Source organism: Leptonychotes weddellii, chromosome 5 (genome assembly GCF_054177405.1).
Source record: "Leptonychotes weddellii isolate Sample4059 chromosome 5, ASM5417740v2, whole genome shotgun sequence".
Taxonomy (NCBI): Eukaryota; Metazoa; Chordata; class Mammalia; order Carnivora; family Phocidae; genus Leptonychotes; species Leptonychotes weddellii.
Window position 1 is genome coordinate 147184548 of NC_138373.1, and position 13167 is coordinate 147197714.

Sequence of the window (13167 nt, forward strand, 5' to 3'; positions counted from 1 at the left end):
AGTAAATTGCACAGTTGCCACCACGATTCTATGTGGGATAAGGACTCAACTCAGATGGTTTGGACTCCACTCTAACCCTAGGCATCCCCAAGGCAAGTCACCCTTCTACCCATGGGCTTCTTTGCTTATCTATAAAATGAGGGGTTCATACCTGAGGAACTCTGTGGCAAATCTTTGATTCTTACTTTCAGGAGACACCAGACACAGAAAAGTGGTTTTCTCTCTCTCCCTTCCTTTATCCTGATGCCTAATAATATTTGTCAGACTATATTAATAACATTGCCTGAATTCTTGCTACATGCTAGGCACTCCGCTAAGCACGCGTTACCTGCACTCCATCCTGTATTCCTAGCAATCCTAGGAAGAACGTTCTAGTATTCTGAGAGCTGAAACATCTGAGGCTCAGAAAGGTTCAGTAACTTGCCCAAGGTAACACATGAAGGAAGTGGCGAACTCTAATCAGGTTTGTCTGACTCCAGAGTCTAGACTGTTCACTGCAGGCTTTGCCTGTTTATTTCCCCTCCTCCCTCTTCCTGCAGCAGCTGAGCTTCTGAGTGCAGGCAAGGTGTTATTGGTGCCCAGGGAACATGCTTGATGGATTGATAATGAATTAACAAAGAGTAGACGGAAAGAAGGGGGAAGAAAAAGAAAGATCTAAGAAGAAAATGAGGATGGCAGGAAGAAGAAGAAAAAGAACAGGGGAGTGGATGAGTAAAATAATGAAACTGAATAAAGAAAAAAAAACGCAAGAAAACAGAAGACTCAGACAATGAAAAAAGGAAAAAGGAACAGATTAGAGGAATCCCAACCGATGCTGTGCCCTCGCTCACTCCCCTGCTCAGCAGTGGCTTGCTGCCCCCAGACCATCCCCCAGAAGCAGCCTTGGGCAGTAGCTAGTCTTAGCCAAGTGGCAGTAATGCCCCTTCAGGCAGGCACCATGATACCAATGGTTGATGACATGAGGCAGGCTGAAGGAAGCGCCCACGGGAAGCCGAGCTTTCATATCCTAGATTTCCACCCAAAGATCCCCAGCAGCTGCTGCCAACTCCTTCCGGAGAGCAGCCCTCTCCTCTGTCACTCGCAGGCAAGGAAGGGCTTTTTCACAGCCGGGATGGGAATGGCGGCTTTGGCAGCTGCTTCCTCTAGCCCCCGCAGAAAACAACCATTTCTGTTGTGCTCACCGGTAAAACTGCTGAAGAAGAGCCAGACTCGCCTTCACACCCACCAATTTTCACCTCCATTATTTTTTAAAGCACAAAAAGCTTCTCTCACATCCTTTCCCAGGGGGTTGGGACCTGCCTAGGGACAGAATCCTTCCCAAGATGCGTGGAGACTTCCAAGGACCACGGAACATGGCATGACACTGGGCCTCATGGCTCTCCTGTCCCCTTTACTGAAGAGGCTGTTCTGGGACTTTTGCCTCTCAGCCCCCAAGGGCCCATGACTCAGTTCTGCAGAGCCTGCAACAGCAGAGCAGAGAGCCCTAGTCAGGAAATCCTGTTTCAAATGCCCCTGGTGCACCTCCCAGGGCCCTTTTCCTTGATGATGCCCCACCAGAATCACCCCCAACATTATGAATATTTTCAATGTGCCAGGCTCAGCACTAAGCAAGAAGTATCTCTTTCCATCCTCACAGCAATCCTGGGAGATGAACATCACCAATCCCATTTTAGGGATAAGGAAATCCATGTTCAAGGAGGTGAAGTAATATGTCTCAGGTCACCCAGCCAGTATGGCATGGAGCCAGGATTTAAATTTAAGTCTGCTTTTCCTCAAAGGTCGTGTTCAAAGTTGCTATACCACGATGCCTCCAGATAGGTATTTTAGTCTCTATATTTGTGTATTTAGGATACCATTCCCTTTCCTCCTTTAGCTCTTTATTCAAATGTTACCTTTTAAAAAGTTGTAGTCCCTCCTCCAACACCTCTCTCCCCCTTCTCTCTTTTTTCTGTAATATCCACTACCATGCAACATATTAATATATCTTACCTTTGTAGTGTCTCCTTTCTATACTCCCTCCAACTTGAACATGATCCCCATGAGGACAGGAATTTTGTTGGTTTTTTTCACTGTCATATCATAACCCCCGGAAAGGGCTAGCACATTGGAAGCATTCAAAAGATATTTGTGAATCAAAAAAACTTGGTGAATCCACCTCTTGCATTGCCAATGGTTTCTTAGATGTCTCTATATTACCAACTTTTTGAGGACAGGGATCATATTAAATTCACCTTCAGACAGCCCCATAACAGAGAAAAGGGGGTTATTCTGGGTGTGGGGCTCAATAAAAGGGAAGCTTTGACACTGTCTTCATCTCTCTCAACTTCTAGCTCAGACATGCATAATCTCTTGCGTGGACCACTGCAGAACCTTCCTTCCTGGTCTCCCTGCACACAATTAGGTCTCCTCCAAATGCATTTCCATAGCTTAGACTGTCAGAGACATTCTTTAAAAACAAAAATCTGACCACATCACTTAAACACGGCAGCTGTTCCTTGATGTCAGCCCAAGCCCTTCCATGTAGCACTGAGACCCTTTCTGATCTGGCCAGCTTTGTCTCCAGCTTCATCTGGCACCATTATATTCACTAACACTTAACCTGCTTACCTGCCATGTGGTGTTACACCTTTGCACATGCTGTTCCTGACTCTTGGAATGGCATCCGATTTTATTCTTCTCTAAGCCCCTCCCCACCCCACTGGATTAGTTAACTCCATTCATCTTTCAAAACTCAGTTCTAGGCTCAGGAAGCCTCCCTAGAACTCCCGCTCTCCGTTGGCCAAGGGAACTTCAAAATTCTCCCAGATCACACTGTACTCCCTCTGCACTGTCTGGACATCTCTTGCCTAACGAATTCAACTACCCAACTGCTATGGACTGAATGTTTGTGTCCCCCGCAAATTCCTACATTGAACCCCTAATCCCCAGCATGATGGTGTTTGGAGATGAGGCCTTTGGGAGATAATCAGGTCATGAAGAGACACGCAGAGAGCTTACATCCTCTTTCCCTGCTCTCCACGATGTTAGGACACAGTAAAAAGATGGCCATCTGCAAACCAGGAAGAAGGCCCTCACCAGAACCCAACATACTGACACCCTGATCATAGACTTCCCTCTGGAAGCTGTGAGAAATAAATGTCTGTTGTTTAAGCACCCAGTCTACAGAAATTGTTATAGCAGCACAATTGAGAATCTTGAAATAAGGCGGAAAAGTTCTCCAGACCCACCAGTCTACGCACCTCTCTCTGAACTTTACAAAAAAAAAAAAAAAGGAGAAAAGCCCACTAGTCAGAGCCTATTGACTCTTCCTTAGGAAACAATGCACGTAGATTTGGTCGTTGCCTGCCTGACTTCGGCAAACAGACGTAAATCAGAAAGAATTTTGCTGGAGGAAAATACACTAGCTGCTTGAAGACAGATTTAGAAGAACTCTAAAGCATAATAACCTGGGGCCACTTAGTATACAGGTGAACAGTTCCACATATAACAACTACTTTTAGGAGCATCATGATACTACAACACCTTATGTTGCCATTTCAAACCTCACTATTGATTGATCATATTGTTCTTAACTAGACAAGAAAGAATAAAAATAGTAAGTTTTAACCCAAAAGCTAGAATCAAAAAAGAAAAATCTTTTTTTTTTTTAAGATTTTATTTATTTATTTGACAGAGAGAGACACAGCGAGAGAGGGAACACAAGCAAGGGGAGTGGGAGAGGGAGAAGCAGGCTCCTGGCTGAGCAGGGAGCCCGATGCGGGACTCGATCCCAGGACCCCAGCATCATGACCTGAGCCAAAGGCAGCTGCTTAACGACTGAGCCATCCAGGCGCCCCAAAAGAAAAATCTTTTAACATTAAAGTGTATTACTGAGATAGTCCCTACAGGGAATAACCCTGTGAATGCCGCATAACCGTGACTGGGCTGCAGTAAGGACAGTGCGCGTAGTACCGCCGCCACTCTGGCTTCTCGATCCCTCTCATCCTCTACAGATGCCCCCAGAGGGCATATGCGGCATAACAGTTAAAAGCCTGGGCTCTGAAGTCAAAATTCCCTGGTTAATATGCCAGCTCTTCTACTTTGTAGCACGGTGCCCTTGAGCCAGTCATTCATCTTTCAGTGCCTCGGCTGCTCAACATAAAACAGAAATAACTGTTCCATCTCATCCATAGGCTTGTTGGGAGAATTAAATGGCTTAATCATATAAAGTGCTTTGGACTATGCTTGGCACACAGTGAGTAGTAGTTACGCCACAGGAAGATGTGGTTCAGCATCCTTGGGAAGTAGGCAAGATCATGTGTGAAAAGGAAATGCAGAGTCTTTAAGCTTCAAAGAAGGCTCAAAGGGGTCCTAAGGACAGGGCATCCTTCTGCAAACCTCTGCACACAGTACCCCCAGCCGGCTCGTTCTCTCCTCAAAGGCACTTGGTCACATGAGACTTTGAAAGCACAACAGCCCCTCTGCACACCCAGCATTGGACTGCCTGGTACATTTCACCACAGTGGGCCCCTTGTTAGTACCTGGAGAGCTGCTGGGTGGTGGCAACCACTTTAGACTCATTGAGCACAGGAAGTCCCATGACTTATCACTAACTCCCAGACATGAGTTCTCTGGTCAAGAGTCATCATCATCACCCCACCTATATTACTCTAGGATCCAGTCAGGCTCTATCGTTCTTCCAAGCCTTTGCTTTTGCTCTTCTCTCACAAGACCATACCCAGCTGCCCTTTCCACAGCTTTCTCCAAGTCAGAATTCTCACTGAACCCTGAAAGTCGACCTCAGACATCACCTCTTCTCTGAAGTTCCCCCAGTTCCCCCAAGGGTTTCTCATAATGGTCAACCAATCACCTACACAGAATAATTTGTGGTGTTGCTAACCATAGGCCTCTTACTTTTGGGGCAGGAGCCTAGCCAGCTGCATTTTTAATAACCTTCTCCCTGATTCTTACAGACACTGGAGTTTGAGAGTGGCGGTCCAGAGAGCTGTCCTCACAAATCTTACGCTTAGTAAATTTTCCATCACCTGTGCTCCCCCAGTTCTTTTCTCATGACCTCTGTGAGCACAGAGATTGTATTCCAGGTGAACTGCTTATAGTAAGTCTCCTCTCACTAGACTGAGAGCTTCTTGAGGGCAGACACCATACCTGAAATATATTTAAATTCTCAGCCCCTCCAGCACTATGGTCATCCTTGACGCCTCTTTTCCCTCACATTCCACATTCCACCCATCAGATGGCTCTCCTCTCAAAAGTTTCCTTGATTTTGACCTCTTCCACCCAAATGACTTTAGTCCAAACTGCCATCATCTCTCTCCATGGACTATTGCAATGGTCTGCTGCTGATCCTTCTGCTTCCACCCCTCCCCGCTACAGCCTCCCTCCCACAAGGAATTCAGACTGATTCCTTAAAAACAAGTTAAATATTTATAGATCACATATTCAAGAAAACACTGATATCCAGAAAATATAAAGAATACTCAAAACTTAGCAGTGAGAAACACAAAAGCAATTTAAAAAATGGATAACAGACTTGAACAGACACCTCACTAAAGAGAATATAAGGATGGCAAATAAACATGTGAAAAGATATTCAATATCATTGGCTACTAGGTAAATGCAAATTAAAACCATGGAAAGATACAATTAAACTATTAGAATGGCTAAAATAAAAAATACTGACAGTGACAAGTGCTGACAAGAATGCAGAGTAAGTGGAACTTTCACACATCGCTGATGGGAATGCAAAATGGTAAAGCCACGCTGGAAATCGTTTGGTAGTTTCTTATAAAGTTAAGTGTAAATTTATTGTTATGTCCCAGCAATCCAACAGTTGAATATTTACCCTAGAGACCCAAAAATGTGTGTTCATACAAAAACCTGAGCACAAATGTTTATAGCAGCTTTATTAGTAACAGCCAAAACCTGGAAACGACCCAATTGTCCTTCAAGGGTAAATGAATGGACACACTGTGGTACGTCCACACAATGGAATTCTAGCCAGCAATAAAAATGAACAAACTATTGACACCTGCAACAACACGGATGAATCTCAAGGGCGTTGTGCTCAGAGAAAGAAGCCAGCCTCGGAAGGTTACATACTATATGATTCCACTGACATCATCCTCAGAAAGACAAAACGGTCGTGATGCAAAGTAGAGTTCTTGTTGCCAAATGTTAGAGATGGGGAGTTTGTGACTGCAAAGGGACATTAGGAGGGAGGTTTCCGGGTGATGAAATGGTTCTGTGTCACTGTGATGTTGGTACTTCCATGAATCTACATGTGCGGCTAACACGTGTGGTGAAAGTCATAGAACTAAACACCAAAACAACGTCAACTTTACCATATGGCAATTGAAAAAACAAAACCAATTAAAAGAATAAGTCAAGCCATGTAACCTCCTTACTCAAAACCTCCAGCTAAGAGTAGAATCCAAACCTCTCTCTACAGCCCGCGAGTCCCCACCAGACCTGGTTTTGGTACCTCTCTAGTTATACCTTCTCAAACTCTCCCCTTGCTGAAATAGCAACTCCTCAAAGACCTTTAATGGACTTCTCTATAAGGGCCTCTTCCTATGCCCTTACACTCTTTTATTTTTCTTCAAGGCCCTTGCCACTAACTGATATACCACAAAGTAACTGTTTTGTGGTTATTTTCGATTCCTCCATCAGAATATAAGATCCACAAAGGTAGGGATCTTGTCTGCATTGTTCACTGATCTATTCCCAGCACCTATGTCATTGCCTATCACAGTGTAAGAACTACATAAATATTTGTTAAATGGATGAATACATAAGCCCAAGGAATGAAAATTCAATAATGAAATCCCCAATGCTTTGAATTTGGAGCCATACTTTGGCTTCTGTAGCACCCCTCAAATTACCTGCCCACTTGGCCCCTGAGTAAGCATCCCAGCCCAGAATATTTAAATCAGCTCCCGGGGTTTTAAAAATGTATTAGGCATAACATTTCCCTTCCGAGTGCAGCTTTCTGATGCTTGGTTAGGTGACTGCCATGAAGATGAGCTGGGAGGGGACAAGGCTGCAAGCAAATGCATTCTTAGAATAATGTCACATGAGGTTTCCTGAAAGTTTGTACCAAACTATATAGAAATGCTACTAATGTGGGCCAAGAAGTTTGAGGTGAAAGTGAAGGAAAAACAACAACAACACCTCTCTGTAACATCCTTCCGTGGAGAACAGGTTAAGTAGCCATTTATAGAACACCTACTCTATATATGTTCTAAAGGTTCTCTCATTTAAGCCCCATCCACCCTTCAAGGTGGGATCTACTGATCCCATTTTCACAAGTGAAAAAAACAAACATGGAGAGGTTAAGTAACATGGCCAATGACACACAATGATAGGTAATGGCTAGTGTTTTGAATTCAGGTCTGTGAAGCTTCCAACCTCATTCTTTTTCCACTTTGGATTTTACAAACAGTATTCAGGGGCAAGAGGGTGAACCCTGTGCAGAGAAGCCAAATAAGACAGGCTTCAAGTAGGAAATGCCAGCCTGGGCACAGGTGGCCAGGTTTTTCTCTAAAACTTTTCAAAGACCCGCATAGACAAATACACTAAAGCAAGATGCTTATTTCCTTTCAGTAAAATTATACTGAGCATCTACTCTGTCACAGTTCCTGGGTTCCAGGTTTCCACATATATTATCTCATTTAATTTTCATTATCATTAAAAACAAACTGTTAAACACATTTAATGGTATTAGAGACTGTTTATCCAAACAGAATAGCATTATACTTACAAGCAAGCAAGAACATTTGAGAATTCTTCATCCCCTACCCCATGCAAGTGAGAAATTTTACAATTACCTTAGAGAGAACAGTAGGAAGACCCAAGCAACAGCAGATAGGCTTTATGTTGCTACTTCTCTTAGTCTAAATCAGTGTTTTATACACTAGTTAGCATATGAATTACCGTTCAGGTTGCATACACAAAAACCACATGTAATGCAATTTTTTGGCAATTAAGATATTTTCAATGGTTATTTTGGCTATGAATGATTTCCACCCCATACTATGGCTTTGGACCCTAAAGACTAAGATGCAGCTCTGCTATACTCCAGGCCTCTTCTCATTTGCACCTGCTTGATAGATAATCAAGAAATCTTAGATCTACAAGGGGCATTAAAAGCTACCAAGTGCTGGGCGCCTGGGTGGCTCAGTTGGTTAAGCGACTGCCTTCGGCTCAGGTCATGATCCTGGAGTCCCTGGATCGAGTCCCGCATCGGGCTTCCTGCTCGGCAGGGTGCCTGCTTCTCCCTCTGACCCTCCCCCCTCTCATGTGCTCTCTCTCTCTCTCATTCTCTCTGTCTCAAATAAATAAATAAAATCTTTAAAAAAAAAAAAAAAAGCTACCAAGTGCTACTCTTTGCAGGGGCAGTAATCCCTGAGGGTTACCAAGAGATGACAAGGGTGTGAAAGGTGAGACTGACCCATTGGACAGGCCCTACCATCAGTACAAGTTTCCTCTATTTATCTGCTACCTGCTCTCCTCCAATTTCCACCCATTGCTGCTAGCTTTGCTCTTCAGCCCTGCAGAGTAATTATAACCCCTCTTTCCTATGATAATCATTAGGATGTTTGAAGCCTGGTGTTAAGTTAACGTTACAGTGATCAAGGAAGGAGTCAAGTATCTGCATTGTGCTTTTTAATAATTACTTGATGGTTTTTATTTCTGGGTGTACATCTCTGCACATCCAAGATATTGACACCCACCTCCCCATTAGGCAGCTCCACTGATTAATTAAGTTCCACATTTTGGGAAACATGCAGCTTAGTTGGAAAGACAAAGAACAGAGACACATGTCACGTGGCAAGTACTCTTATAGTGGTATAAATTAGGTGCCAGTCACACACAGAGAAAAAGGGGCAGGGTCCCACCCAGCTCATCCACTAAGAAAGATCGCTGACCTGTGAGTTAGACTCTCATGAAATACAGCTTGCATCGTGAGGCTCCTGAAGGAAACTGACCAGGTCTCATACTCAGCTTGCTTACCACCCGCCTTTCATGTTTCAGACACCTGCCACCATGCCAAGTGCAGGTTAAGTGTTAAATGATTCTTACTTAAATCCTTTACCACTTCAAAGCAGCCTGGTGAGAACAGACAGAGGTGAGAATAGCTAAATTCAAATGATCCCAAATTTCGCAGATGAAGGTATTTTTTAAAAACTCATTAATAATAATACACCTTCAAACACCTAAGTCAAGGAGTCTTGGTCTCCATCCCTGCCATCTACTGACTCAATGAGTGACAGGAACAAGTCACCTAACGTCTCTGGACCTCCATTTTCTCAGCTATACATTGAGGAGCCTGGTCCAAAGGATTGTAAGGTCCCTTTCAGACCCAGGGTTCCCTAATTTCTGCTGTCCCAGATAACCTGGATAGTCCACATTAACTGGCTGAACTAGTTAGTCTTAAAATCAGTGCTTGATTTGTAGTAGAAAGAAGAGCATGCATGGAAGCAAAGGTAGGTAAGGATTCCAGCTCCAGCCCTTCCATTATCCTGATAAGCACCACCATCCCAGTTTGGTCACCTGCACAAATACCAGTCTCAACATTTATTGTATGGTGATCTTGGGTAATTTCATATCTGTAGAGTGGGGTTAATTACATCTACTCCCAGGGCTACTGAGGGAGTGAAATGAGTTAAAACATGCTAACATGTTTTAACACTTAGAGGACTCATGCTACACATTCCTTTATTCAAAGATTCTTTACCTATCCAACCCACTTAATCAACAGCCTCAGATTAGAAAGGCTTTTTGCAATTCAAAGCAAGACAGCCAGAGCTATGAGGGCTCTAGAAGTCAGCTAGTCCAACTCCCTCCTGCCCTGTGATAGACAAATGCAGAAAACAAGGCTCACAGAGACACAGCGACTTGCCCAAGGGCCCATATGTTCCTCAGCAGCAAAGCCTGACCCAGAACACAGGGCAGCAGACGCCAAGGGTCATATAAGACACAGAGAGAACACTCTGTAGGTTCTACTCTCTCTGAAGAAATTGGAAACTCCCCACACATAACTAAATTCTGAAAAATAAAAATAATAGAACTTCTTATTTATGTCTTTTTTGGAGTGTTGCAAGAGGGAAGTAGCATCATAGCTTGTCTGTAAAATGCAGACTTTCTTGAATTACCTATGAAATGAAGGTCAGTTTCTTATCATCAGGCTTTTCCAGTTATTCTGTTCCCCTCTCCCCACCCCATCTCATTTCTACTTTTTTTCATTTTACACCTTGAGGCTGACATGCTTGCATTAGGACCTCTCTGGGCAAGATGAGAAGTTTCAGGCTGGAGCAATAATGCATGCCCCACTAAAAACACACAAGAAAACTGTCACAGCTAAGCTATCCAATAATGCAAAAATAATTATTCTCTCACCTTAGGAGCTCCAGCATGGGACAACTAGGAAAGCCAAATTCATTAAGGCACACTGATAACTCAAGGGTCAGGAACCCAAAGGTCCCCTTCAAAGGACATGATTAAAATCCTGAGACAATTCAGGTGTTTCTGGAGAAATCTCAGCCCAGAGTCTACCAAGGGCCACTTGGCCGAGTGGGAGCACTGAAGACAGAGTCCAGACAATATGAGGAGGAGCCTGGGTTATAGCTGGCTCCAGGGAGACAGCCCTCACCTGAAACTCCCCTGCTGCCCAAGATTCCAGGAGCAAAGCATTTATCTAGAGATCATTTGACAGAAAGCTACGTACTTGTTTATTGCTTCTGGTCAGCACACTCCCCTGCCAGTGTCTCCCAGAATTCAGAGGGCCCTAATCCAAGCCTCACACTGTGCACTTGAGCAAACAGACCCAAAGAGGGAAACCGTCCTGCCCAAGCTCACACCACATGCCAGGGCTATGGGATGGAGCCTATGCTTGACCTTCAGTCTAGGGCTGTTCCCTCTCTCCAGACCTCCAGTCTAGAGCTCCTCTCTGCTAGGCCCACTCCCTCTTCCAAAACCCTGGGCTCACCTCCCGGTTCTGAGGATCCCGCCAGGTTGAACAATGCTCAGAATCAGGTGGCAGTTTTAGCAGTTCATCCAGTGGGACATTTGTAGGCCAGAGTAGCGGGGGCTGTGCCCGTCCCCAGTGGCAAGGAGAGACTGCCGCGTGGAACTTTGAAAGGGTTCTCTCTTCCCTAAAAGATCCTGAGCCTCCTCCACCTCCTCTCCTCCCTCCTCCTCCTCCTCCTCCTCCTCTGTAGTACTACGGAGACATGTGCTCTGCTTGGGAGGAGGTAAGGAGGAAGATGCAGCTGTTTATTGGAAGGAGAAGGGCAACAATCAGCTGAGCTGGGCTATACACTCACACCTAGCAGAAGAGGAATGGGAAAAAAAATTGCTCTATCTGCTGCCACAGAATTATTAACCCTTGGGCTCCAGCTTTGCTCCTCACACAGCTGAAGCGGCGAGAGAAACAATACACTTAACCAATGGAGTGCCAGCCAAAGACATTACATCATCGGTCAGCACTGTCATTGGCTAATAATTCCTAGAAGGCAAAATTCTGCTTTTAGGTGCTTAACCCTTTCATGTTCATCATAGCAATGACTCAAGTATTTGGTCAAGCCAATGGTTCCTGGACTTGCTTTTACCAGGATCATGTGGGCTGCTTTCTAAACATACAGAACGCTGTGTTCCATCCTGAACCATCAAAGCCTTCAGAGGGAAGATGGATATCTGTATTTTAAATAGTGTACAGAGTGCAAGGACTTCTGGTCTTTTTAGAAAATCTTCCTCTCCAAAAGATAAGAGAGATATCATTTTTCTGAGCATTTATTATGTACCTAATACTTTACTGTGTCATTTCATTTACTTCCTACATTAGGAAACGCACATTATTGGCTCCATTTCATAGGTATTAAAAGCAAGGTTCAGAAGAATAAGTCACTCACTCAAGAGATGGAGCCTGGCTTTGAAAACCAGGCTGTATGCACTCTATCTGGCTACCCCTCTGAAGCTCCCACTTGAAATCAAATTAAGCCATTTGTCTGCTTATTGCCTCCAGAGTTATAGAAAATATAGAAAACCCTCTCAATAAGTTGGAAAATGCCAGTAACCTGTGAAGAATTGGGGAATGAAGAGAATGGTGAATTCCCATAGCAGGTGTTCAGGGATCATGAACCCTCCAGAGAATCATCTCTTTCTCAGGCTCCATCTTTCTGCTTCTGCTGCAAATCTCAGCTTAGCTGACATTTTCTCTAGGAAGCCTCCTCTTACTCCCAAACCTGGGGTAGACGCTCCTGCTACAGGCTCCTAAAGTCCCCTGTATCAGTGGACTGCAGCTGCTTGTTTACTGGGTAAACTCCACAAAAATTAGAGCCATTTCTACTTTCTCCACCAACATATGCCCAGCACAGCGCCTGCCATGTGAGTACTCAGTCAGAATGGGGAGAGGAGGAGGGGAGGGAAGGCCCTTGCTAAAGTTCTAAATGCCATCATGCTGAGACGGGAATGGCAAAGCACTGGAAGCCAGAAGATGCACAAGAACAAAGTGTCTTACCTTGGGCAAGTTCATGTGGGGGCCAGGGGAGGGGGGTTAGTTACCTCATCTGAAAATGAAGACAACAGCACCTCCCTCATAGGTAGGTATGAAGATCAAATTGAAGAATGATCCAGGCTGTGATGTGCTCCTTTACACTGTCTCTCCCTAGATCTCATCCATTTTGTTGGCTGACATCTAAGTGCTGACAACTCCCATATTTATATCTCCAGCCCAGATCTCCCCCTAGGCTCCATGTGGATGTCTCACGGGTATCTCTAAGACAGCACGTGAATTCCACAACCCGCTCCCCACCCAGTCTCCTCCACTCTGTTATTGGTGCTCCCATCCATCCAATCTTTTTTTTTTTTTTTTGGTAATTGAGATGAAATTCACATAACATAAAATTAACCATCTTAAAGTGTACAATTCAGTGGCATTTAGTATATTCATAATGTTGTGCAACCACCACCTCTATCTAATTCCAAAACATTTTCATCAACCCAAAAGGAAACTGTTTACCCTTTAAGCAGTTATGCCTCATTTACCCTTTTTCCCCAAGTCCCTGGCAAACAGAATTCTGCTTTCTGTCTCTATGGATTTAAATACTCTAGATATTTTATATAAATGAAATCATACAACATGTGACCTTCTTTGTCTGTCTTCTTTCA

General features: G+C 44.2%; 1 protein-coding gene across 2 annotated transcripts in view; it reads right to left on the bottom strand.

Annotated features, from left to right (window-relative positions):
* The window catches only part of SYN3 (synapsin III), a 445565-nt gene that overhangs the window by 428816 nt on the left and 3582 nt on the right, over nucleotides 1-13167 (bottom strand). Inside the window, exon 1 of one of the 2 annotated variants that reach the window (XM_081822363.1) lies at nucleotides 10988-11384. The exons of the other annotated variant lie outside the window; for it this stretch is intronic. The gene's annotated coding sequence lies outside the window, so the exon portion shown is untranslated. Of the gene's footprint in view, nucleotides 1-10987; nucleotides 11385-13167 lie in introns of those variants that run through there. 2 annotated transcript variants of the gene reach the window in all.